The 27,002-nt window shown below is 39.7% G+C and overlaps 1 protein-coding gene and 1 long non-coding RNA gene across 4 annotated transcripts in view; one reads left to right on the top strand and one right to left on the bottom strand.

Annotated features, from left to right (window-relative positions):
• The window catches only part of LOC127443116 (G-protein-signaling modulator 2-like), a 32,526-nt gene extending 19,863 nt beyond the window's left edge, over nt 1-12,663 (bottom strand). For 2 of the 3 annotated variants that reach the window (XM_051701635.1, XM_051701636.1), the window contains exons 1-2: nt 12,351-12,662; nt 11,944-11,977 (exon numbers count right to left, since the gene is read on the bottom strand). The gene's annotated coding sequence lies outside the window, so the exon portion shown is untranslated. Of the gene's footprint in view, nt 1-11,943; nt 11,978-12,350 lie in introns of all 3 variants that reach the window. The other variant, XM_051701639.1, reaches the window with a different exon arrangement.
• A 678-nt stretch (nt 12,664-13,341) lies between these two features.
• Nucleotides 13,342-26,919, top strand: LOC127443121 (uncharacterized). The gene is made up of 9 exons (XR_007897598.1): nt 13,342-13,948; nt 14,155-14,410; nt 14,526-14,730; nt 14,809-14,852; nt 15,002-15,109; nt 23,200-23,330; nt 23,511-23,570; nt 23,663-23,796; nt 24,774-26,919. It is a non-coding gene; the product is annotated as an uncharacterized LOC127443121 (long non-coding RNA).
• Nucleotides 26,920-27,002: the final 83 nt, after the last annotated feature.

A 27,002-nucleotide genomic window follows, 5' to 3' on the forward strand; every position in this document is an offset into this window, starting at 1 on the left:
TTTCAACTGTTTTCATGCTGTGATGCTAAATGGATCAATTCTACAGTGAAAGACCATAATTATTAGATGAGACATGTACAGTAGTGAGATGTTTTATCACGTTCGAAATTAATGGCATATTGATTTTCCTCTTTACTGCATTTTTCCTGCCTGCAGTTCACTTTCTTTTGAGTGTCTGCAAAATGTGCATGTCTTCCCTTAAGGAAGAAAGGTGATTTGGAAAACAAATGGACATTAATTCAGTACCAATTAAATTTATTTGTACAGTCCTTTTAATAAAACATACTGTTTTATAGTTGTTTTACAGAAAACGTGGAACTTGTGTAAAATGTTTATAATGTATGTCCAAATAAATATGTTTATTAAAACGGCAGCATGACAGTATCATCGCCTGAATCCTGCAATACACGAGCATCCTGCTGTCTGGACCTCCCCTGTACATAATCTCGGTACAACAAATTCTTCAGGTTCTGACTAGACTCAATATACGCTTTAAAATAACCATAATTATCTACGGTTCTCAAAACATGTCCAACTTTTCAGCTGTGAAGGTGCTAATAGGCTACATAGCTTTTCAGGTTTGTCTGCTTAGGTTCTTCCATCGATGGATAAAGACTCAACAAAATAACTAAAATCCTTCTATTTGCGATATTTGGCCATCACCCTCAAACCCACAATCATTAACAGATAGGTGAGGAAGAACAATATCATCTGGCTGTAATTCTGTGATAATTTGTTCTCAAGTTGCTGTCATTTTAATGCCGCGTTAGTACATAACATAATTGTTTACACTTTACCGAAAGTTCCGCCCACATCACCCGCAAAGCGTCATGGGACTCAGGAATATTGTGGATAGCATGCATGTATTTGGGGGGTGGAGCTTCTGAAGGAGCACTGAAGGGAGGGGTGTGTTTGTTTGGCTGTTGAGTCCAAATATCAAGTCTTTCTCAGGAATCGCTTACTCCACATAACATTTTTTTTGATGAGCAAAAAAAAAAAAAAAAAAAAAGAGGAACACTCTCAATTGTCAGGGCTTATAAACAAAAAAATTATCCAAGTCATGAACCAACATTTGTGCCAAAAACTTGAAGTACATTGTGCGGTCTTCTCCATTATTAAGAACAAAGAGAACTCAAAAGCCGAGCCAGTTACGAAACTGGTTTGTATGTCGTCATTATCGTAACAGAAAAACAGTTGTGTGGTTCTCAGCGCAGCTCTGTGGCAGGTTAGTTTGACGAGATGAGAATGAATAGAGGTAAAAGAAGAGACACAAGGCTTTTTTCACACTGCAGGAAAAATCCGTTTTTTTTGAGTGACTATTAAAACTGCATGTTATATCAAGCCAGATCAGATTTTTTTTTTCAGACTACAGTTGTTTATGCTATCTTGTCCACATTAGTTGTCATGGTAATGCAGCATACCTGCATATATTCATCATGCATGAGATTTTAGCGATGGATGTTTTACCATTGATTATGCTTTTCATGAGGGCAGTATCCAAATATGATCATTCTTCACAGACAACGGGTTAAAATGGGAGAGGTGGCATATGCAATGTTTGTTGCAGCTAGTGTTGTTGCTGCCCATTTTAGCGGGGACGTCCTGTATTTTGGCCGAAATTACGACATCTCATACGGGACGCCTTTTATCTTGAGATCCTGTATTTTAGCAGAGAGCGAAACATCACGTATTGAAGGCTTTGTGTCCCATATTAAAGCACAAAAAGGTCGGACGGTGAGACAAGGACCTGTGTCCTGTGATGAAATGCTTAAAATGCTCAAGCGTCCCGTATTCACGTGACATTCAATACTTTATCTCACAACAGGTACGGATTACTGAACCTTAGTGCATCTCTTTGGGTAAGTTAAGCCAATGTATGTATGTATTATAGGAGGTTTTCAGTGCTTTGCATGCCCTGTAACATATAAATGGCATATGGGTGTGCTTCATTCAAAAGTGGTCAAATCAATCAAATCAAATCACTTTATTGTCACACAGCCATATACACAAGTGCAATGGTGTGTGAAATTCTTGGGTGCAGTTCCGATCAACATAGCAGTCGTGACAGTGATGAGACATATACCAATTTACAATAAACATCAGATTTACACAACACAATTTAAACATCTGTTATACACAATTACACTCAACAGTATACAAATAATAACATACACTGTACAGTATACAATACACACTATATAGATACACATTCAATAAAAAAAAATAAAAAAAATATAAAAAAGTATATATATATATATATATATATATATATATATATATATATATATATATATATATATATATAGAATGTACAGTATTGTACTGTATTGACATTCAGGCTGTCGGTTGATAGTCAGTTGTTAAGAGAGAATATAATATAATAATAATAATATAATTTATGACAGTCCAGTGTGAGATATAAGAGTAAGGGTAATAAAGTGCAGTGCTGATGTATTTTGATCGTGGGAGATCAAGAGTTCAAAAAGTCTGATTGCTTGGGGGAAGAAGCTATCATGGAGTCAGCTGGTGCGGGTCCTGATGCTGCAATACTGCCTACCTGATGGTAGCAGTGAGAACAGCCCATGGCTCGGGTGGCTGGAGTCTCTGTTGATCCTCCGAGCTTTTTTCACACACCGCCTTGTATATATTTCCTGGAGGGAGGGAAGCTCACCTCCGATGATGTGTCTGGCATTTCGCACCACCCTTTGCAGTGCTTTGCGGTTGTGGGCAGTGCTATTGCCATACCAGGTGGAGATACAGCCAGTGAGGATGCTCTCCACAGTGCAGGTGTAGAACCGTGTGAGGATGTGGTGGTTCATTCCAAACTTCCTCAGCCGTCTCAGGAAGAAGAGGCGCTGATGAGCCTTCTTCACAACGACTTCAGTGTGGATGGACCATGTGAGTTCCTCAGTGATGTGGACACCCAGGAACTTGAAGCTGCTGACTCTCTCCACTGGTGCTCCATTGATGGTGATGGGACTGTGTTCTCTGTCTTTTCTCCTGAAGTCCACCACAAGCTCCTTTGTCTTACTGACGTTGAGGGAGAGGTTGTGCTCCTGACACCAGTCTGTCAGAGTGTGTACCTCCTCTCTGTAGGCTGTTTCTTCATTGTCAGTGATCAGACCTACCACCGTCGTGTCATCAGCAAACTTAATGATGGCATTGGAGCAATGTGTTGCCACACAGTCATGTGTGTACAAGGAATACAGTAGTGGGCTGAGAACACAGCCCTGCGGGGCTCCAGTGTTGAGGGTCAGTGATGAGGAGATGTTGCTGCCTATTCTAACCACCTGGCGTCTGCTTGACAGGAAGTCCAGGATCCAGCTGCACAGCGAGCTGTTTAAACCCAGAGCCCGGAGTTTCTCATCTAGCTTGGAGGGCACTATGGTGTTGAATGCTGAGCTGTAGTCTACAAACAGCATTCTCACATAAGTGTTCCTTTTTTCCAGGTGGGAGAGAGCAGTGTGTATTGTAGATGCAATGGCATCATCAGTGGAGCGGTTGTTGCGGTAAGCAAACTGCAGCGGGTCAAGAGAGAGTGGCAATACAGAGCAGATGTAATCTCTGATTAGTCTCTCAAAACATTTGCTGATGATGGGGGTCAGAGCAACAGGACGCCAGTCATTTAAGCAAGTTATTTTTGATTGTTTTGGAACAGGCACAATGGTGGATGTTTTAAAGCATGTGGGGACTACAGACAAAGAGAGGGAAAGGTTGAAAATGTCCGTAAAAACACCAGCCAGCTGGTTCGCGCACGCTCTGATGACGCGGCCCGGAATGCCGTCTGGGCCCACGGCTTTGCGGATATTCACCCGTCGGAAGGATCGGGTTACATCCGCTACAGAGACGGAGAGTGAACTAACCTCTGTAGCTTCAGCCACGAGAGCTCTCTCCGCGAGGGTGGTGTTATTTCCCTCGAAACGAGCATAAAAATTATTTAGCTCATCCGGTAGAGAGGCAGCGGTGTTCATGGCGAAGTTTTTATTCCCTTTAAAGTCCGTGATGATGTTAATTCCCTGCCACATGCTTCTAGAGTTGGTGGTGTTAAACTGTCCTTCAATCTTGCTCCTGTACTGGCGTTTTGCGGTTCTGATAGTTTTTTGGAGGGCATAACTGGCTTGTTTATGCTCCTCCACGTTCCCGGAATTAAAAGCGGAGGTCCGCACATTAAGTGCCGCGCGAACATCGCTATTTATCCAAGGTTTCTGATTCGGATAGATTCGTACAGTTCTGGTCGGAACGACGTCCTCTACGCACGTTCGGATGAAACACATTACGCTATCAGTGTAAAGCTCGATGTCGTCATCAGGAGGCGGACCGCAACATCTCCCAGTCCGTGTGATCAAAACAGTCTTGTAGCGTAGAGTCTGATTGGTCCGACCAGCACTGGATCGTTCTGAGGGTGGGTGCTTCCTGTTTCAGTTTCTGCCTGTAAGCGGGCAGAAGCAGAATGGAAGAGTGGTCCGATTTGCCAAATGGTGGGCGGGGGAGGGATTTGTAGCCATCCCGGAACGGAGAGTAGCAATGGTCCAAAACCCGGTCACAATGAACGCGGCCTCAGGGTGCGCGGTTTCCTGCTCACTTATAATCCCATACAGTTCCTTGAGTGCCCGGTCTGTGTCGGCTTGTTGGGGGGATGTACACAGCAGTGATAATGACCGCTGTGAATTCCCTCGGTAGCCAGAATGTTCGACACAGAAGCATAAGAAATTCCAGATCAGGAGAGCAGAAAGACTTGATAGAATGTACGTTCCTCTGATCACACCAGGATTTGTTGATCATAAAACATACACCACCACCTCTTTTACCTGAGAGGTCTTTCGCTCTGTCCGCTCGGTGCACGGAGAACCCCGCGGGTTCAATGGCTGAGTCTGGAATCTCCGCAGACATCCAAGTTTCTGTTAGGCAGATAATGCAGCAGTCCCTTGTATCTCGTTGGAAAGAGATCCGCGCTTTCAGCTCGCAGAGCTTGTTATCCAGAGACTGAACATTTGCCAGTAGAATAGTGGGTAGCGGGGGTCAATTTGCGCGGCGTCTTACTCTGATGAGAACGCCGGCTCTGTTTCCCCTTTTCCTTCTGCGTTTCCGCGGCCGTGCTGCCCAGACAAAGGGCTCCACTTGCGTGTTTGTAAACAGCGGGTCGGCATTGAGGAATGTGAAGTCCGGTTTACGGTGTGAGATTGCTGAACCAATGTCCAAAAGTGTTTGTCTGTCGTAGACAATAAGGCAGACAACATCCAAGACAAAAAACATAAGAATTGTGAACAAAACAAACAAAACATTACTATGTTGTGTCAGAGCTCGCAACGCAGCAGCCATACTCGGCGCCATCTTGAGACAATGGCGCCGAGTTGTTGGCGCCTGTAACATATAAATGGCATATGGGTGTGCTTCATTCAAAAGTGGTGATCTCCATGCCCTGTTTACCTTCCACTGTGAGAGTTTTGTAGGGATGAAATGTATAATAAAACAGGCTGAACTCACTTTTGAACTCATTTTTACTGAAAATTCTGTTTGTAACGATCCTATTGCTTGGCCATCATTATTGTATTAAATTCAAAGTGCCCTGTGAAGGCAATAACTATGCCGTTCGGAGTGCAGTATGTTTTCTCATCACAAAACCTGATGTATCCACTTTTTTCCTACATCCCGTGATGCTTAGCGAGAAATATGGGTGTTACTTTCGTTGTCAAGCTGTTGTTGCGGCATATGTCCATTCATTCTTTTGTTGTGGTGTTGGGATTTTGAGGAAAGCGTGTATGATTTCGTATGGACATACATCAATCACTATATCGGTGTGTTACTGAACGATAATAAACTGCAAATAAGTCATCAAGACAAAGAAAGTGCAAACAAAACCGGCTCACTGTTTCTCCCAGATGCAGTTGAGATTTAAATCACAAATGCAACATTTTGAAAAAATGTATTGGTTGTTTTAGTGGAGTACCCGTGTTAGTTCAGCTTCAGATGTGTGTGCTTATACTTGTCACTCTGCATGTTCAAATCAGAAAGACACACTGAGGAAGAGCTGTCAAGTTCTCATCTTTGGCTATGTAATCGCTTTTTCAAGTTTTCCAATCGGACAGTTATTTCCTTTTAAATCCGCACGTAGGTTTAAACATTTGTTCGCCGGGTGATTGACTGGTGAGAGGTGGTGCTTTGCTTCTGTCCAGGATGCATCAGGACGGCGTTTTAAATAGTGCCAATATTATCGGCCGATATTAGCATTTCACTGATATATATCGGTATCTGCGTATATGTTTACCAATATGCGCAGGTATGAAATCTTTTTTTCAGAACATATAATGCAGAAAACAATGCTTGAACTGGTGTCATAACGTAGTTTGTCCAACAGAGCGCACTCCGACTCCATTGTTTACAGAGCTGAGCTGACAGTGGTTTTGCAGACAGGGCGGAGTTAAGTGGTGCGGTGTCAAGCTGCTAACTAGTTTGTAAAATACATACTGGAAAGTTAATAAACAATGACCCCATCATTTTCCCTTTTCAATATAACTAATATAATGTTAACCCTGCCCCTGACAACCATGTCACTCATGTTTATCACATCTGTTTGCTATGTTAGCCAGCTATAATTTGTAAGTGCAGTAAGTAATGTTGCAGATTGAAAGGTAAACATCAGAGCATATTTTTGCAGCTCAGCGGACAATGGTGCGGTGGTGGATTGCGTCTGCTGAGTGTTGATTTCATGCTATGTTGTTACCTAGTTGGTGAGACGCAATGCTGGAAATTAAATAAATGACGTCCATCTTTTACTCTCCGAGGCAACGAGCTTATAGCCAACCACGTAGCTACTTTCAACTGTTTTATTCAGGATTTGCAGTTTGGTACCCCCTTCAACCGAACAATTCCAGTCGTTGCATTTACAAAATGTAATATTTAAAAGTCTGGGTTTCCACCGTTGAAAGTTTCCTCTGAACTTGTATAGCAGAATACAGTGTAACACCACTGCCGCTGTATATCTCTTGACCCGGCAGGTGTAAATGCTTCTTGTTTTACAACCTGCCCCTAACTGACTGGCAGTATTAATATAGTCAGCATTTGACTGACATTAAACAGTACTTCTGATGTTTATTTAGCCATTTATTTTTATTATTTTTTATTCTTTATTTTAATGGTCAGCTTTTTACTGATACTAAACGGTAATATTGATGTTTATTTAGCTATTTATTTTTATTTATTCTTATTTTAATGGTCAGCATTTGACTGATCCTAAACAAAGTACTGATGTTTATTTAGCTATTTATTGTATTTTTATTTATTCTTTATTTTCTCAGTGTTCATTTCTAGAATTTCTTGATAATGTATTATAATAATAATGTCAAATATTCTTTGATAAAAATATTTAAGAAAGCAGCATTCTGAGTACCTTTGCATAGTCAAATCGGTGCAAAATTGGTGCAGAATTCACATAGAAAAGGTCTGTTTTATGGACTCAAGATGGCGCCGAGTATGGCTGCTGCGTTGTGAGCTCCGACACAACACTGCTGTTTTTTGTTTGTTTTGTTCACAATTCTATGTTTTTTTGTCTTGGATGTTGTCTGCCTTGTTGTCTATGGCAGACAAACACTTTTGGACATTGGTTCTGCAATAGCACACTGAAAACCGGACTTTACATTCCTCAATGCCGACCCGCTGTTTACAAACATGCCAGCGGAGCACTTTGTCTGGGCAGCCCGTACGCGGAAACGCAGAAGGAGAAGGGGAAATAGAGCCAGCGTTCTCATCAGAGTAAGACATTGCGCAAATCGACCCCCGCTACCCAGTATTCTACTGGCAAATGTTCAGTGTCTGGACAACAAGCTCTGCGAGCTGAGAGCGCGGATCTCTTTCCAACGAGAGACGAGGGACTGCTGCATTATTAGCCTTACGGAAACTTGGATGTCTGCTGAGATACCAGATTCAGCCATCAAACCCGCTGGGTTCTCCGTGCACCGAGCGGACAGAGCGAAAGACTTCTCAGGTAAAAGCAGAGGTGGTGGTGTATGTTTTATGGTCAACAAATCCTGGTGTGATCAGAGGAACGTACATTCTATCAAGTCTTTCTGCTCTCCTGATCTGGAATTTCTCATGCTTCTGTGTTGACCATTCTGGCTACTGCGGGAATTCACAGTGGTCATTATCACTGCTGTGTACATCCCGCCACAAGCCGACACAGACCGGGCACTCAAGGAACTGTATGGGATTATAAGCAAGCAGGAGACCGTGCACCCTGAGGCCGCGTTCATTGTGACCGGGGACTTTAACAAAGCCAAATTTAAATCAATTGCACCAAAATATCACCAACACATCAGTTTCAACACACGAGGGGACCGGGTTTTGGACCATTGCTACTCTCCCTTCCAGGATGGCTACAAATCCCTCCCCCGCCCACCATTTGGTAAATCAGACCACTCTTCCATTCTGCTTCTGCCCGCTTACAGGCAGAAGCTGAAACAGGAAGCACCCACCCTCAGAACGATCCAGTGCTGGTCGGATCAATCAGATTCCATGCTAGAAGACTGTTTTGATCACACGGACTGGGAGATGTTCCGGTCCGCCTCTGATGAAGACATCGAGCTTTACGCTGATAGCGTAACGTGTTCAATCAGAAAGTGCATAGAGGATGTTGTTCCTACCAAAACAATAGGGATCTACCAACCAGAAGCCATGGATAAATAGCGATGTTCACGCGGCACTTGATGCGCGGACCTCCGCTTTTAATTCCAGGAATGCGGAGGAGCATAAACAAGCCAGTTATGCACTCCACAAAACTATCAGAGCAGCCAAACGCCAGTACAGGGACAAGATTGAAGGACAGTTTAACACCACCAACTCTAGAAGCATGTGGCAAGGAATTAATATCATCACAGACTTTAAAGGGAATTAAAAACTCCGCCATGAACACCGCTGCCTCTCTCCTGGATGAGCTAAATACATTTTATGCTCATTTCGAGGGAAATAACACCACCCTCGCGGCCGAAGCTACAGAGGTTAGTTCACTATCTGCTACAGAAATGGAGGTAACATGATCCTTCTGACGGGTGAATATCCGTAAAACTGCGGGTCCAGACGGCATTCCATGCTGCACCAGAGCATGCGCAAACCAACTGGCTGGTGTTTTTACGGACATTTTCAACCTTTCCCTCTCCTTGTCTGTGGTCTCCACATGCTTTAAAACGTCCACCATTGTGCCTGTACCAAAGTAATCCAAAATCACTTGCTTAAATGACTGCCATCCTGTTGCTCTAGCCCCCATCATCAACAAATGCTTTGAGAGACTAATCAGAGATTACATCTGCTCTGTGCTGCCTCTCTCTCTAGACCCATTGCAGTTTGCTTACCGCAACAATCACTCCACTGATGATGCCATGCATCTACAATACACACTGCTCTCTCCCACCTGGAAAAAAGGAACACTTATGTGAGAATGCTGTTTGTAGACTACAGCTCAGCATTCAACACCATAGTGCCTCCAAGCTTTATGTGAAACTCAAGGCTCTGGGTTTAAACAGCTCGCTGTGCAGCTGGATCCTGGACTTCCTGTCAAGCAGATGCCAGGTGGTTAGAATGGACAGCAACATCTCATCACTGACCCTCAACACTGGAGCCCTGCAGGGCTGTGTTTTCAGCCCACTCCTGTATTCCCTGTACACACATGACTGTGTGGCAACACATAGCTCCAATGCCATCATTACGTTTGCTGATGATACGACGGTGGTAGGTCTGATCACTGACAATGATGAAACGGCCTACAGAGAGGAGGTGCACACTCTGACACACTGGTGTCAGGAGTACAACCTCTTCCTCAACGTCAGCAAGACAAAGAAGCTTGTGGTGGACTTCAGGAGAAAAGACAGAGAACACAGTCCCATCACCATCAATGGAGCACCAGTGGAGAGAGTCAGCAGCTTCAAGTTCCTTGGTGTCCACATCACTGAGGAACTCACATGGTCTGTCCACACGGAGGCCATTGTGAAGAAGGCTCATCAGCGCCTCTTCTTCCTGAGACGGCTGAGGAAGTTTGGAATGAACCGCCACACGGTTCTACACCAGCACTGTAGAGTGCAGCCAGTCAGGATGCTTCGCTGCTTGGTACGGCAATAGCACCGCCCACAACCGCAAAGCCCTGCAAAGGGTGGTGCGAACTGCCAGACACATCATCGGAAGTGAGCTTCTCTCCCTTCAGGACATATATACCAGGCGGTGTATGAAAAAAGCTCGGAGGATCATCAGAGACCCCAGCCACCCAAGACATGGGCTGCTCTCACTGCTACCATCAGGCAGGCGGTATTGCAGCATCAGGACCCGCACCAGCCGACTTCATGACAGCTTCTTCCCCCAAGCAATCAGACTTCAATCAATATACATCAGCACTGCACTTTAATCTGTGCTGATGTATAGTGCTGATGTATATCTCTCATAATCAATATACATCAGCACTGCACTTTATTAATCTTATTATCTCACACTGGACTGTCTTAAATTATATTCTTTCTTAACAACACACTGGCAACTGACTATCAACCGACAGCCTGAATGTCAATACAGTACAATACAACCTACTGTATATTTTATATATACTATATATACTATTTTTATTGTATAATGTGTATTCTATATTGTATGTGTATTGTATACTGTACATTGTATATTATTATTTGTATATTGTGTGTAATTATGTGTATATTAGATATGTAAATTGTGATGTGTAAATCTGTTTATTGTAAATTGGTATACGTCTCATCACTGTCATGCCTGCTATGTTGCTCGGAACTGCACCCAAGACTTTCACCCACTACTGCACTTGTGTATATGGTTGTGTGACAATAAAAGTGATTTTATTTTATTTAGATTTTCATTCCAACTCAAAAATTAGCTATATCGGCCACAATATCGGTAATTGGTGAATTTTTCCCCCTCTAAAATTGGTATCGGTCTCAAAAATCCCATATTGGTCGGGCTCTAGTTTTAAACCTCAAATGCGATGTCGTTTTTGACTACTTCTGTATGTGTTTTAAAATATTTTGCACCCCATTTACAACTATATTAGCACTGACCATTTGCAATCGGATCATCCGAAACACATCTCAGCTGTAAACAGGGTCTAAAATGCCTTTAGCCAGAGCTAGGGAATGCTATAGAACGACTTCCGGCAGAAGTCCCACCCACATTCGTTTCCCCAGTAAGACCCTCAGGAAAAAGGTGGATAACAACCGTTGCACACAGTAAATGACGAAAAAAAAAAAAAACAACACATGAAATCCAATCTGACCATTCAGACAGAGACACATTAAGTAAAACCAGATTTTAATCGGATTCCATGAGGCTTGTAAAAATCTGATTTAATGTATTTTTGTCCTGTTCAGACTACAAAAACCTAAATGGATTTGAGTGACAGCGTCAAAATAAATAAATAAAATAAAAAAAGATTTGTGTGAATGTAGCCAAAATCATCAGCACATCCTCCATGACACACAGGATGTGATGATGACTTCACAGTCATCACAATAAATAACGGTCACTTGACAGCTGAAATTGAAGTACTCCCTTTTTATAGACCACCTTACAAACACTAAGCATACACAAAGTGGCCTAGTAAGCAATTACTAACAAATATTTGCCAGATTCAGCAATGAGTTTTCCAGTATATTGTGCCAATATAAATATAAAATAACATAAGGACATAAAGACAGATAGATAGATTATCAAAAGCAAATAAGGTAGACAGAAATAATACTGTATGGCAACGTAAAAATCTGAATTCTGGAAACACAGCTTTGAAAGCAACAGCCAACGCCACTCAACCATGTCAGTCCCCATGCATAAAGCAGTATATTGACACTCTCAAAGCAAACAGTATAATCAGGCCCATGTTCAAGCAAGAAAAACATTTATAAATCACATCCTGGTGGTATAAAGTATAAATAATATAAATAGACCTACCTGAAATAGGTGTAAAACTAACTTCTTGACAAACCTAGAAAAAAAAAAAAAAAAGATGAAAAACACAAACATTACAATTCAACATATCTTAAAATAAACCAAATACCACTTATTGTATTTCATCATAACTTTTAGGGTACAAACAGAAACTAAATTATTTTTACATTTAAAAATCAAACTATAGAAACGGAACATCCCCCTATCAATGAAAGCACTGCTTATGTCAGGACCAACGGCGTAAGAGTTTTCCGATTTTATAAAACCATGTTTGCTAATTCCACGCTCTCTGCAGTTTAATTTAATATTTTAGCTGTTTATTGTTTATTTTGTTGTGTTAGCCAGTTAGCGCGTGCAGCTCTCTGTATCTTAACGGCCGTTACGGTCCAAACTTCACTCATCATACTCACTCAAACTCCTCAGAATTCCCAGCGATCCTCCTCTTGGCTCCGTCTTTTACAAACAACGGGGAAATTTATAGCAACTAAATCCAAGCACGTGGTAAAGATCGAAAAATTAATACATTTTTAAGTTTACAACGATATGTTCGTAGACCTCCTAGTTGTTTGGTGAGAAAACTTAACCTAGACAGAAGGGGCGTGTCTAAAACGTAGCTGTCACTCGACCAGCCAATAAGAACACATAATTCAAATATAACCACACCTCCAGAGGAAAGACCAATTAAATTTGAATGTCCAGTCGCCCTTGTGAGCCTTTTCGTTGTGCGTTTCTCAATACCAAGAACGCATATTAAAAACGCCTACTGTCTCCAACATTCGCATACGACTGTCGTATTTCTCCCTCTAGTGGCAGACGTGATTAATTGTCATTTTGCTCGCAATAGATTTTGTTCATTGAAGGAGAAGCTAGCAAAGGTTTCCCTCAGAATGACGTTACTGTGTGTGATTTTGTTGAGCAGATGAATATATTCAATACAATTCAGGATTAATATTCACTCAGTATTTATTATTAATAGAATAATTTATCATTATTACTGTTTTTTATAGTTAATATTATGATAATTAAGAGCAACAACAACCCTAATTCAGCAAATATGAATAAAAAAAATGCATAAATGTGATTTTAAATATGTAGGTTTTGTGTGTGCAGAAATAAATGACACATGTACACATTTAATCACAAGTTTACTGTAATTCTAAAAGCTTTTTGTGAGATTTGCATTGTAAAAAATCATTTCTGACTTCTACTTTATAAATTGTCCAAAATACAGAAGTATTAGGCGTTTAGAAAAAAGTTTAGGAAAAAAAATCTATTGATATTTCTCAATTCGCGCTGATAGTTTTGCATGAATACATCACTTCCGGTCGGGTGGTCGTATACGGTCTAGTCGCACGAGTTGAAATATTTTTCGAGGCTCAAATCGGATCCGAAAATGTCGCATCCGGAAACGGTCGGAAACTCACTCAGCCCCCGGCGACTCTCCATTGGAATTGAATGACTTCCGGTCTATAGTCTGTCGTTTGCCGGATGCAGAGAAAAGGCGGCTTTAGGAAAAAACGTTCAACTTTTTTTCTGCGAGTTTTAAAACCTTATTGTTTTTTATTTGACTTTGAATCAAGTATAAAGCCGTGAGGATCACTGAAATAAAAGTGGTTTTTAATTCTCTATCTCAGTATTTCTGGTTACATGAACTCTTCAAATTAGTATTTTTTTCTTTCATTTTCATTCAAACTCTGCACATTAATGAACAGTTGAGAGCAATGTTGATTGACAGGTGAAGTCCTCAGGTCATGTTCCCATAGCAACCACCTGTTTCAACCTACCCCCTCCCCTGTGCGCATGCATGTAGCATCTGCCCAGAGTTGCAGCATCAGATACGGCATTTATTATTTAAAATGCTCAAGATGATCTTGCTCCATAGGTACAAAAAAGAGCCTGCATTGCACCTTTTCAAAGGGCTGTTATGTCATCCATTCATTTATGTGGACAGGAGCACGTATAGAACTCCTTTTGGACCCATAGAAACTGAGGAAACAAGAATCAAAAAGTAAGTGCAATTTCACATTTTATATAGTTTGACTTTTCTTGTAATTTTTTTTAAATTTTATTTTATTCCTCTGGTGGATTCAAAATTAAATTATACATTGTAAATTGTTTATTTTATTTGTATTTGTATTTTATTTTTTTTAAGTTAGAAGCTTTTTCCAAGATTTAAAATGTCAAAAAACACTCTTACCCCTTATTGAACTTGAGCTGCCTCTGAAATGTGTTGCCAAACTACTGGGAGTCTCTTGAGCAACATTGTTTAGGAGGTTGGCTGACAATATATCAGTTAGAGCATTGGATAGCACCTGTACTGATGATGAGCTGGCAACAGAGGTGAAGAACTCTATACCAGATGCTGGATAACGGATGGCCTGAGGGGCTCTCCTTGCACAAGGACACTGTGTGCAGTGGGACAGAGTGTGTGCATCCAAGTACATGGTGCGTATAGACACCAACTAATCAGGTATGTCTGCATGCCATTCTTTATATCACAACTGTAATGTGTATTCACATTGGGGGAATGATTGCAAAGTACTTTCAGAGTGTAGATGGTAAAAATAAAAATCTCTCATTTTCAGGTACAACAAATACACACTACTGCTATTTACACTGGCTTTCGGACTCAACACCCTGAGATGCTATGAACTCAACAGTGTGTTCTCAGGGCAAATGTGTGTCATGTTTGTGAGTAATTTATTTCTTGGCACTTTCAGTGTTTCAAGGGATGCCATATTTTATTAGGTACAACATTATAATCTTTGGGGGAATAGATATTCGTGAAAGGTATTTGCATTATATGTCTTTAAAGATGTATTCTGTTTCATGAATTTACATCCACACCTGTTAATATTTATTCTACAGATAATGTACCAAAAGGTAGCAAACATCAATCGCTTTCCACTGAGGTAACAGTATGTATTAAAATAGAAACTTATATATTTTCCAACCTTTACTGTTGTCACACAATACTGCTGTTATCTCAACTTAACCTGCTAGTCCATAATCTATTGTGTGTAAATGTAATGCACTGTAATGTTTGATGCTTTGTTTGTAGACTGAGAGGTGATCATGGAGGTGAAAATGTAGAAGTAGCACAGCTTTTGTTTTCAGTTTGTAGAACTGACAACAACAGCTTCATTGCTGGTAAAAGTGTTCATAAAAGGTGATTTGATTTATATGTTGGTGTGCTGACAACTTAAGTTTGTGTTTTTGTTTGTCCTTTCATTGTCATAAGGGCAGCTGATCTAAGATGTGTGTAGAATGTCAGAGCTTTACTATGGAAATAAGGATAAGGAGATATACAGTTGAAGTCAGAAGTTTACATACATCTTATACAAAAATGCATTGAAGTCAATGCCAAATACATTTAAACTTTTTTTACTATTCCTGGCAATTAATTGTAGAAAACATTCCCTGTCTTAGGTCAGTTAGGACCACTACTTTATTTTAAGAATGTGAAATGTCAGAATAATTCTAGAGAGAATGATTTATTTCAGCTTATATTTCTTTCATCACACTCCCAGTGGGTCAGAAGTTTACATACACTTTGTTAGTATTTGGTAGCATTGCCTTTAAATTGTTTAACTTTGGTCAAATGTTTTTGGTACCCTTCCACAAGCTTCTCACAATAAGTGGCTGGAATTTTAGCCCATTCCTCCAGACAGAACTGGTGTAACTGAGACAGGTTTGTAGGCCTCCTTGCTCACACATGCTTTTTCAGTTCTGCCCACAAATGTTCTGCCAGATTGAGGTCATGGCTTTGTGATGGCCACTCCAGTACCTTGACTTTGTTGTCCTTAAGCCATTTTGCCACAACTTGAGGTATGCTTGGGGTCATTGTCCATTTGGAAGATACGTTTGTGACCGAGCTTTAACTTCCTGGCTGATGTCTTGAGATATTGCTTCAATGTATCCACATAATTTTCCTTCCTCATGATGCCATCTATTTTGTGAAGTGCACCAGTCCCTCCTGCAGCAAAGCACCCCCGCAACATGATGCTGCCACCTCCATGCTTCACGTTTGGGATGGTGTTCTTCGGCTTGCAAGCTTCACCCTTTTTCCTCCAAACATAATGATGGTCATTATGGCCAAAGAGTTCAATTTTTGTTTCATCAGACCAGAGGACATTTCTCCAAAAAGTTAGATCTTTGTCCCCATGTGCACTTGCAAACTGTAGTCTGTCTTTATGGCGGTTTTGGAGCAGCGGCTTCTTCCTTGCTGAGCAGCCTTTCAGGTTATGTTGATATAGGACTCGTTTTACTGTGGATATAGATACGGAACTAAATACTTTTTATGCATGTTTCGAGGGAAATAACACCGCTCTCGTGGAGAGAGCTCTCACGGCCGAAGCTATAGAGGTTAGTTCACTCTCCGTCTCTGTAGTGGATGTAACCCGATCCTTCCGACGGGTGAATATCCGTGAAGCCGCGGGTCCAGACGGCATTCCGGGCCACATCAGAGCGTGCGCGAACAAACTGGCTGGTGTTTTTACGGACATTTTCAACCTTTCCCTCTCCTTGTCTGTGGTCCCCACATGCTTTAAAACATCCACCATCGTGCCTGTACCAAAGTAATCCAAAATCACTTGCTTAAATGACTGCCGTCCTGTTGCTCTGACCCCCATCATCAGCAAATGCTTTGAGAGACTAATCAGAGATGACATCTGCTCTGTGCTGCCTCCATCACTGGACCCATTGCAGTTTGCTTACTGCAACAACCGCTCCACTGATGATGCCATAGCATCTACAATACACACTGCTCTCTCCCACCTGGAAAAAAGGAACACTTATGTGAGAATGCTGTTTGTAGACTACAACTCAGCATTCAACACCATAGTGACCTCCAAGCTTGATGAGAAACTCCAGGCTCTGGGCTTAAACAGCTTGTGTTTTCAGCCCACTCCAGTACTCCCTGTACACACATGACTGTGTGGCAACACACAGCGCCAATGCCATCATTAAGTTTGCTGATGATATGACGTTGGTAGGTCTGATCACTGACAATGATGAAACAGCCTACAGAGAGGAGGTGCACAATCTGACACGCTGGTGTCAGGAGCACAACCTCTCCCTCAATGTCAGTAAGTCAAAGGAGCTTGTGGTGGACTTCAGGAGAAGAGATAGAGAACACAGTCCCATCACCATCAATGGAGCACCAGTGGAGAGAGTCAGCAGCTTCAAGTTCCTCAGTGTCCACATCACTGAGGAACTCACATGGTCTGTCCACAGAGGCCATTGTGAAGAAGGCTCATCAGTGCCTCTTCTTCCTGAGACGGCTGAGGAAGTTTGGAATGAACCACCACACGGTTCTACACCAGCACTGTAGAGAGCATCCTGACTGGCTGCATCGCCGCTTGGTACGGCAATAGCACCACCCACATCCGCAAAGCCCTGCAAAGGGTGGTGCGAACTGCCAGACACATCATCGGAGGTAAGCTTCTCTCCCTCCAGGACATATATACCAGGCGGTGTGTGAAAAAACCTCAGAGGATCAACAGAGACTCCAGCCACCTGAGCCATGGGCTGCTCTTACTGCTACCATCAGGCAGGCGGTATCGCAGCATCAGGACCCGCACCAGCCGACTTCATGACAGCTTCTTCCCCCAAGCAATCAGACTTTTGAACTCTTGATCTCTCACGATCAATATACATCAGCACTGCACTTTATTAATCTTATATATCTCACATTGGACTGTCATAATTATATCTCTCTTAACAAAACACTGGCAACTGACTATCAGCCAACAGCCTGAATGTCAATACAGTACAATTCAACCTACTGTACATTTTATATATAATATATATACTATTTTTTATTGTATAATGTATATTCTATATTGTGTGTATTGTATAATGTACACTGTATGTTATTATTTGTATATTGTGTTGTGTGTAATTATGTGTATATTAGATTTTAAATTGTGTTGTGTAAATCTGAAATTTATTGTAAATTGGTATATGTCTCATCACTGTCATGACTGCCATGTTGCTCGGAACTGCACCCAAGAATTTCACACACTATTGCACTTGTGTATATGGTTGTGTGACAATAAAAGTGATTTGATTTGATTTGATTCGTCTACCTGTTTCCTCCAGCATCTTCACAAGGTCCTTTGTTGTTGTTCTGGGATTGATTTGCACCAAACTACATTCATGTCTAGGAGACGGAATGCGTCCCATGGTGTTCCCGTGGTGTTTATACTTGCATACTATTGTTTGTACAGATGAACGTGGCATCTTCAGGCATTTGGAAATTGCTCCCAAGGATGATCCAGATTTGTGGAGGTCCACAATTTTATTTATTTTTTTCTGAGGTATTGGCTGATTTATTTGGATTTTCCCATGATGTCAAGCAAAGAGGCACTGAGTTTGAAGGTAGGCCTTAAAATACATCCACAGGTACACCTCCAATTGACTCCAGTTAGCCTATCAGAAGCTAATTGGCTAATTGCCTAAAGGCTTGACATCATTTTCTGGAATTTTCCATGCTGCTTAAAGGCACAGTTAACTTAATATATGTAAAGTTCTGACCCACTAGAATTGCGATATAGTCAATTAAAAGTGATACAATGTCTTTAAACAATTGTTGGAAAAATTACTCCTGTCATGCACAAAGCAGATGTCCTAAATGACTTGCCAAAACTATAGTTTGCTAATATGAAATGTGTGGAGTGGTTCAAAAATGAGTTTTAATGACTTCAGCCTAAGTGTATGTAAACTTCTGACTTCAACGGTACATACAAACATATACCTTTAAACATATATACATATAGTGACATAAAAAAAAGATATGACAGATAAAAAAAAAAAAAAAGAGAAATATACAATAGCACAATAATGTTGTTAAAATATTTTATATACAGTTATGTGCAGGTGATGTAATGTATTGAAGAAGAGGTAGGATATGTTAAAGAATATAAATGAAATATAGATATACACTACTGGTCAAAAGTTTTGAAACACTCATTCTTTATTATAATTTGTTTCACATTTTAGAATAATAGTAAAGTCATCAAAACTATGGAATAACATAAATGGAAATATGGGAATTATGTTGTGACTAAACAAAATCCAAAATAAATCAAAACTATGTTATATTTTAGCATCTTCAAAGTAGTCACCCTTTGCCTATAATTTGTAGACATGTACTCTTGACATTTTCTCAACCAACTTCTTGAGGTATCACCCTGGGATGCTTTTTAAACAGTATTAAGTTCCCATCTATGTTGGGCACTTAGTGGCTGCTTTTCTTTATTATTTGGTCCAAGTCATCAATTTAAAAAAAAATTATAAATTTTTTTTTTTTTTTTAATTAAATTTTATTTTTAAAATGAAATAAATTAATATGGTGGCACAATTATATTTTTGTCTACAAAACTAATTTCAAACATTTAAGCATACGCCTTCAGATCAAAAGATTTTTAAGATCATGAGAAAAATTTCAGTCAAGTATTTCAAAACTTATGACCAGTAGTGTAAGTAAGAATGGATGGATTGAATATTGCACATGGTTGTATTGACCCAAAGAATTTGGGGGCAGTTTTAACTGTTCATGAGGTGGATGGCCTGAGGGAAAAAACTGTTCCTGTGCCTGGCTGTTCTGGTGCTCAGTGCTCTGTAGCGCCCACCAGAGGGCAACAGATAGAAGAGGAAGTGTGCTGGGTGAATGGGGTGAAGAGTGATTTTACCAGCCCTTTTCGTCATTCTGGATGTGTACAGTTCTAGCAGGGTGGGTAGGGAAGCGCCAATAATCCTCTCAGCAGTCCGAACTATCCTTTGAAGTCTTCTGACTTGGTAGCTGAACTAAACCAGACAGTTATAGAAGTGAAGAGGACAAACTCAATGACTTCTGAATAGAACTGTATCAGCAGCGCCTGTGGCAGGTTGAACTTCCTTAAATGGTGAATGAAGTACAACCTCTGCTGGGTCTTTTTCAAAATTGAGTCTATTTGGGTCTCCCACTTCAGGTCCTGTGAGATGGTAGTGCCCAGGAACCTGAATGACTCCACTGCTGCTACAGTGCTCTTTAGAATGGTGAGCTGGGTTAATGTTGGGGTGTTCACTACCATCTCTGCTGTTTTAAGCATGTTCAGCTCAAGGTTGTTTTGACTGCACCAAACGGCCAGCTGTTCAACCTCCCTTCTGTATGCAGACTCATCATCATCTTGAATGAAGCTGATGACTATAGTGTTGTCTGCGAACTTCAGGAGCTTGACAGACCTTGGCAGTGCAGTCATTTGTGTAGAGGGAGAAGAGTAGTGGGGAGAGCACACATCCCTGGGGGGCACCAGTGCAGATTGTACATGTGCTGGAGGTGAATTTCCCCATCCTCACTAGCTGCTGCCTGTCTGTCAGAAAGCTGGTGATCCACTGACAGATAAAGCCGAGAACAGAGAGCTGGTTCAATTTAGTCCATAGGAGAGCGGGGTTGATGGTGTTACAGTTTTTCTTAAACGTTTTGGCTCATTTTTTGGAACAGTCTCTAAACTGTAAGTGCAATTGTCACAACTGTTTTATGGGACATCACAACTCTGTTGCATGTCTGCAAAATGTAGTAACTCACTCAAAACATTTAATTCATAGTTATTGTGTCAGTAAATTGGCCAATGCTACCATCGTTTTTGTCATCGTGTGAGCCATACTGGTCAAAATGTTTAGATGCTTTTTCACCATGGTTGACCCCTGGAAATGTTTGTTATGTACAAATTTAATTTTTGTTCGACTTTTTTGTTGACACTGACTGCTTATTGTACTATACAAGAATGCCAGTTTTGTCTAGCTGAACGCTATTGTGTATCACACTGAGCTTTTTAGATACCAATTTCAAAAGTAGGTAAAAGTTTACTGGAAAAAGTCAATACTGTACAATACTGTAGTACACAGAAAAAGGATATGCACATTTGTATGTATACAGTAAATTTATTTTTATAGCAATGTGTTACATGTAAACAGAACATTCACATTTTCATGTCCATTTTTACACAATTCTTAGATGTAAAGTCATATATAGTGAACAGAAAATTGCCACAAAATGACATCCATGCAAAAAAAAAAAAAAAAAAAAAAAAAAAAACAGCAACAATGAAAAAACCTACAGTAGTTCTATAAAAAAAAAACAATAAATTGTACCTCCTCATAGTACATAACACTACAAGTTTCCATCTTCTTGGTGGACATCCTGTCGCTCTTGTTGGTCTGGAAAGAGATTTAGCAGGCATCACAAACATTCCATGTCATAGATATTTATGAAATATACATGTATGTCTGAATGATTTTGATAATTGAATGGATCATTTTGCATGTGATGGCTCACACGATGAACAAATGTTTAGAAGCTGTGAAGAGTATGACAATTTCACTGAGAATCAACTCATCAGTTTTGATCAGCAAGCCATGTGCATTTAGTTATTGTGCAAATTGTAGACAGTTGTACTTACTCTTTTGCACACATGTGCCAGAACACGTGCAATTTGCTTAAATGAATAAGCAATTCAAATCTGGTGTGAACAAGAAACTAATTGTTCAGAGATTTGAACTTATTGTTTTGAAAATTATTCTCATTCGAGAATTGAGACGAAGCGATTGAGAAAAACTGTAAAAGCCGAACTGAAGTCATCAAATTGTATCCTTGCATAAGTCCCTGGTCTGTCTAGATGTTGAAGTATGGAATAGCTTGTGGGATCTTTCCTGTCAGTTTAGTGTTATCATTCTAGTCGATGGACACAGAAGGCTCACTGGAAGTATGAATCTGCTGTTGGAGAGAAATAAAATTATAATTAATTACAACTTTACTTGCATTAAGTACCTTAATTTGCATTACAGTAGGCTACAAACAAAGGGGGGAGGGGCTTAATTGTAATGGAAATACTGAAAAATACTAATGGTCTTCAAAATGTATTTTGGCAAAGTTTAATTTCTTGTATTGTTTTGTTTGTTTTTCAGTGGATTTGGGGGTGAACTGTAACCCAGACCTTTCTTGATAATTTTCATGAGATTCACCCATCAAGACAAATAGGCTATGTTAACTGTGAAAATCTTCAGGCATTCATAAAATGCATTGCCGCAGGCAAGAAGCCATTGTGTTTCTCTGTCCGGTTGAAATACTGTACTACAGTGTAACCCTGGCAGCAGGAAAACACTGGCAAGGAAACCTGAGCTGGTTTCTGGGTTGTCAATGTGAGGTGGTTTTACATATGATTAAGAGCCCATAATAGAGACAAACTCAAAGACAGGGCTTTGAAACAGTGTGGTAACAGAAAACACAAATATTTACATTTCCTGGTGTTTTAATTAGTGTTTAGGTGGCTTAATATTCAGTAAAGTAAACGTAAAAAAGTAAAGCAACCAGCTGCAAAGCATTTTTGAGTTTACTCAACTTCAGGAAAATTAGTTGTACCAGCTTAAAAAAATAAAGTTGGACCTGACATTTCCTGATTTTCCATGTCTGTGGGAGGCCTGGCTTTACAGACTTACAAAAGAAAAACTGCTGGTTACATTTCACAGAGGTTCACAATGTTTCCACAGGAAAATCCAATAAATGGACAATCCTATGTAGCAAAAACATTTATGTTGTCAACTAGTAAGGTCAATTTAGGGAAGGTCAGTATATAGTAACATACAGTACTACCCAACATCCTGATGAAAATATTACTAAGCTTGCCTAAAAGCCTGTAAGTGCTAACTTCACCACCAAACTTGACATTGTATGTGCTCATTGGTTAAATGTTTAAGTTAATCAGACTTAAATTACATAAACTTTACTTTATTGATTGATTTACTGTAAGTAATCTCAGCTTTCTCTACATTAGATTGTTCAATCAACTTTTTAAAATGAGTTTATCTGACAAAAAACACCACTAATTTAGTTTTTGATCTGATACCAAGTAGTATCAAGGCCAATACCAGTACCTCTATCAAATGTATTTATTTATTTTTGGTTTCTGAGGATAAAATATAAAATTATGACTATTTAAGATTATATTTAAAATCCATAATGTTTTTAATTGAAAGGCCTGAATTGCAGTTCAATGTGCACAAGTGTTGTGTGCATGCCTGTTTACATTTTGACATAATTCAATGATTTCAAATGTCATCTTAATACGGTTTTCTTGTGCTGATTTTTAGTGTATTGGTGTTCATGTAATGCACTCATTGTCATAAGCACTGAGCCCAAAGCTTTGGAAGAAGTGATTATAAATTGTGTTAAGACAACTGCACTGTTCCCTGTGTCTTCATGCCTCCCTGTTTGTTCAGTAAGTCCAGGTGAGGAGCAGTTCAGTCAGATGCAGAACTGTTTACCTGAGCAGACTGAACCACAGATCCCAACAGACAGTGAGAGACTGACCTCTGAGCTTAGACACACCATCAGCTCATTTATGCAGGAGGTATAGACAAAGTTGGTACACAGAAAGTTGGCAGAGTCAAGACCTGTCACTACTGATTGCTTACATCTGTGTTTAACCTGATAGTTTTGTAGCTTGCTTTAACATCCGCTTAGTTATGTTTAAGCAGTTTTAGTTGATGCAGAACCATTTAGATGCATCTGTTCTTCCTCTTTTGTGCAGGTGGATGAATTCAAAACACGTGTGAGCACCATGTCAATGAATGTGGAAGAGCAACAAATGGTAGCTCTTTGTATTATGGATTTATCATGAATTTCTCTTGATAAAACTTTTTGTCAGTGTAGTTTCGTCTTGCATGTTGAACTTTTCTGCAGGTGCTGAAAAGCATGATGGAAGCTCAGGATCAGCTGTAGAGAAATTACCTCACAAAGAGGGAGGAGCATCGGACTTTGGAGATGCAGAACTACATGGGTCTAGCCAGAAATACAGGAGAGTTTGACCCTGACAGGTAAGCATTTCACTGGGCTTGAAAACATCACTACTGCCTGACACATCCTGATCTACAGATTATATATATTATTTCATGGAAGTTTTTGATGTGACGGCATATTTTTTGTTACTCCAAACTCTCATAACAACAGAGGTACTAATTATTGGACCAAAAACCTCTAAAAATAAGCTGCTAAAATATAATTTCCCTCTCGATGGATGTACTGTTACGTCATCCTCTACAGCAAAGAATTTAGGTGTTATATTTGTTACCAATCTGTCCTTTGAAAATCTAATTTCCAATGTTTGTAGATCAGCGTTCTTCCACCTCAGAAATATTGCTAAGTTACGACACATGCTCTCTGTTGCTAATGCCGAAAAACTAATTCATGCGTTCATGACCTCAAGACTAGATTATTGTAATGCATTACTGGGAGGATGTCCAGCAAGATCAATAAATAAACTTCAATTGGTTCAAAATGCAGCTGTCAGAGTGCTGACTACAACCAAGAAATATGATCATACTAGCCCCATTTTATCGTCGTTACATTGGCAACCTGTTAAATTTCGTATTAATTTTAAAATTCTGTTAACTACATACAAAGCTTTGAATGGTCTAGCTCCACAGTACTTGTGATCTTCTGACACGCTATATTCCGTCACGTTCATTATGATCACAAAATTATGGCTTGTTAATAATTCCAAGAATATCAAAATCCACAAAAGGAGGTAGATCATTTTCATACATGGTTCCTAAACTATGGAATAGTCTCCCTAACACTGTTCAGGATGCAGACACACTCACTCAGTTTAAGTCTAGACTAAAGACTCATCTATTTAGCCATGCATACACCTAATTTGTTCATCAACTCACAATTAGGCTGCTTTAGTTAGGTCTGCTGGAACCAGAAACATCTATCATGATCTATAACTCTGCATAAAATTGAATGGCATCTACGCTAATATTATTCTATTTGTTTCCATGTCGGTTACCAGAGCCGGCCAGATCCAGCTCCGTTCCTGCTTGGTGTCGGACTCCACTGCTACATGTCACTGAAAGATGACGACAAACTACAGCCGGTTGTAGCCAGACATTACTTCAGTCTTTTGACTTCAGAGGATGAACGGATGCCAACTCCAATTGTAAGACATGGACATTGGACCCCACCGAAATGACCTGCCGGTTGAACTGCGATGCACCTCATTGATCTCTGCCTGCATCACCTTTGTCTATTGATGGACAACACACTTGAAGTGGAATACATAGACTATCATTTAAAAGCCTTCATCAGCCAACTAACAAAGGACAATGCAACTTCTGCAGTTAATCCAGGATGGATTTCAAAGACATTAGTCAATCTTAAAGTTAATAAAATATCTTTGTTTAAACACAGGCCCTTAACACTTACTTAGTTTAATAATTTGAAAACATGACTGCACATAAATAACTAATAATGGCATTATATTCATACTGTTTAGCCAGAGGGGACAAATAGTAGTAATAGAATAGTATTGTTATGTTTTTAAATGAGATATAAAATGAAGAATCTAGTCATATTTGTCTTAAAGAAAAGGCTGCTTTAGTCTACATATGGTGAGCAATTTATTAGGAACACCTGTTCACTTACTTATTCATGCAATTATCTAATCAGCCAATCGTGTGACAGCAGTGCAATGCATAAAATCAGGCAGATATGGGTCAGGAGCTTCAGTTAATGTTCACATCAATTTATTTCATGTTACAAATGGTCACAACAATTGAGGATGCAATTCCAGACAAAAATGGATTAAATCCAGAAACCTTAATAATGAACATTAAAGAGACTGGTTAATGAAAAACTACAGAATGTGGATAGAAGAGCAACCTGGAAACAACAGAATTAAAGGAATATTCCAGGTTCAATACAAGTTAAGCTCAATCGACAGCATTTGTGGCATACAAATTTTTGATTTTAGACTTTTTCTTCCTTTTCTTTAAAAAAGCAAAAATCTGGGTTACAGTGAGGTACTTACAATGGAAGTGAATGGGACCCAATCCAAACAGGTTTAAATATTCACTATTTCAAAAGGATAGCCACAAGATGTAAACAATATGTGTTAACTTGATTGTAGTGTAATAAAATTGCTAAATTTTCTGTGCAATGCTATACCCAGTTTTACAACTTTGTTGCTATGATGACAGTAAGCTGTAAACCCTAAAATGACTGTTAAAATGAAAATTTAAAGTTTACAGCTCAAATAATACAAAAGTTTTAACAGAAAAATGAATGTGCCTTTATTAAAAAAAAAAATACTTTCATTTACATGTAAGGAAAATGTAATGTAAGGAATTGACATCAAACAAATATTACTGACCATATGGTTCAGAGACAAGAAACTGCCTAGAAAGATACAAAACAAGTACAAACTATTCTATAATAATGACAACTTCTCTGAAATTTTCTGCAAACCCCCTAGCACCCCCTTGTGGCCCCCAGTTTGAAAACCCCTGGTTTACATAGTTTTACTAAAAATCAGGGACAAAGATACTGATTAAAAATAGGACAGTGTAGCAAGGTCAGTGACCAAGGTCAGTCATTAGTTACATACTATCTCAACTTGGAAAAGTTCTCATGACTTTTTACTGCTTTCCTGGACCTCAGCAAACCTGATATTTGGAGGTTTAGGAGTCTTTGGAAGAAAGATTTGAATAAACATTTAACACTCCAATGCATGACATCTGGAGACAATGAATGAATGGAGACAACAGCACAGGTGGATTTTGTCTTGTATAATGTAACCTTTTTCAACTTCTCACTGGGGGAGTTACTGCAAGCCTACTCCTTGAGCAATCTCAGTGTAAAATACAGTAACTTTAGAGACACTTAAAATGAAAGGGAAATATGGACATATCAGGTGTACTTTTTCATGACTTTCATGAATTGTGCTCCCACTCTGCTTGACACTCTATTCAAAATCAGACAAAGCTGAGACAAATGCAAACTATCAATGACCCAGATTCATGTGATTTATTCTGTGGGATTGTGAGTAAACAAAGCCCCTGTCCACAAATATGAAATAGATATACTATACCCTTTACTTCTTTCTTGACCTTTTGGCCACTTTTGATGTAATGCATTTGTTTTGTTTTTTTTACTTCTGTTTCGCCCTCCTTTTCCATTGTAATGAATGTAGGAGAAATTGCAGGTATTAAAAATATTTTTTTGCACGGCTCTCTGGAATTCA

This window comes from Myxocyprinus asiaticus, chromosome 6, assembly GCF_019703515.2.
Source record: "Myxocyprinus asiaticus isolate MX2 ecotype Aquarium Trade chromosome 6, UBuf_Myxa_2, whole genome shotgun sequence".
Classification (NCBI taxonomy): Eukaryota; Metazoa; Chordata; class Actinopteri; order Cypriniformes; family Catostomidae; genus Myxocyprinus; species Myxocyprinus asiaticus.